We start from the raw sequence: 1674 nt of genomic DNA, 5'->3' as shown, positions 1-1674 counted from the left end.
AGGCTTCTATACCGCTCCTTCCCGAAGGCTCGGAGCGGTTTACATTGAACATTTAATCACCTACCTAGGGCCACAGTGTAGGGGTGTGTGAATGCCTTGCCAGGCACCAGACACCTAAGCAGCCGAGATTTCATTATTTTACGTACCGGTAGTTCTTTTTCCATGGCAGGTTCTTGCTATGACGGGTAAACACTTTTTAACTTGGGACCAAGCGCGTTTCGGTCCCTTCGGGCCTTCCTCAGTGGCCACTATTCCCTATATTACACTGACACACATCCAAAATACACGTATAAAAGGTTTTTGTATATATAGATATAAAACCAGATGTTGTTTCCTTATATGTTTTTAGTTATGCTACTAGCTTATATGTTGGGCCATAAATATAGCCATGACAATTCTTCAGATTATTCTGGTATCAGAGATTGCATTGGTCTGGATGTGTGTCACCCCCATCAAAGGTAACGATCATTTGGTCCAAAGTTAAAAAGTGTTTACCTGTCAAGTGTATTTGTATTTGAAAAGCTTTTAAAAAGTCTGAAATTTAGACTTTTTAAAATCATAATATATTTTAACATGTGTACACCTTAATAAACATTTGTATTTTTTATATTACATAGTGTTAGCTCGACCCTCTTGGTTCGCAGATTTGGGGATGACCCATCATTCACAGCAATCCATTACCTCCAAATCTCTTGTGATTTGGAAATGAGCTGCAATTCCGGGGGGTCCCCAGGTCCCCCATGGGGGCTGGCATCCCTATCAAAGATTTCAACAGCTTTGGGTGGCAGCATAGCAAAATGAGGAGAAGGAAAGCTCTGCGTCCTCTTCTGCAGTCGGCAAGAACTCGAATCCACGAAGCCCTTCCTCCTCCCGTCTCAGGGATCGCAACTGCACCTGCTCTGTGGTTTTCTTAAAAATAACCCACCACCTGCATTTCTTTTGCATAGAACGGCAACTGGGTTCGGTATGCGTCAGCGGGCTTGTATCAGAAGCAGGCTTGCTTTCCACCACATCGACTGACCTCAGGCAGTCTGAATGCTCTCTGTGTACCCTCCTTGAATTTCTTTGATGGGCAGAAGCCATTAATGAAAAGTGTTCCAGCCTGGCAGGAGGTCTGATGGAACACACTGGAGGAGGTAGACTAGACCAATCAACTTTTGATCGATTAAAAATGTGCTTTGATAAATCAGGTAGCAGATTGTTTTGGTTATAAGACCTGGCACATATCGCATGTAGCAGGTCAACTGTATCTAAGCAATAGGACAAAGTTTGAGTCCAGTGGCACCTTTAAGACCAACAAAGTTTAATTCTGGGCATAAGGTTTTGTGTGCATGCACAGTTCGCCAGATACATTGAACAGTGTTGTTGTTGTTTTTGATTTTCAAAAAGCTTTATTAAAATTGAAAAACATGTACAAGTTTAACATAGAAGTGATAACTATCGGTTACAAGTAAACAATTGTAACAGTAATATATATATATATATATAATAAACTACATTGAGGGAGGAAGGATTTAAAATGCATATATTTAGAACCAGGGGTCGTTTTGTAGAAAAAGAGCTAGGGGAGCTCATTAGCATAACTCATTAGCATATGCCACACCCCCTGACATCACCGGAAGTGTGTCATAAGGCCACACACTCCGTCCCCAACGGTCCCGTCTGCCGCCGCCG

Source organism: Gekko japonicus, unplaced genomic scaffold (assembly GCF_001447785.1).
Source record: "Gekko japonicus isolate JY-2015 unplaced genomic scaffold, Gekko_japonicus_V1.1 scaffold565, whole genome shotgun sequence".
In the NCBI taxonomy this organism is placed as follows: domain Eukaryota; kingdom Metazoa; phylum Chordata; class Lepidosauria; order Squamata; family Gekkonidae; genus Gekko; species Gekko japonicus.
Note: the sequence above shows the minus strand (reverse complement) of the source record.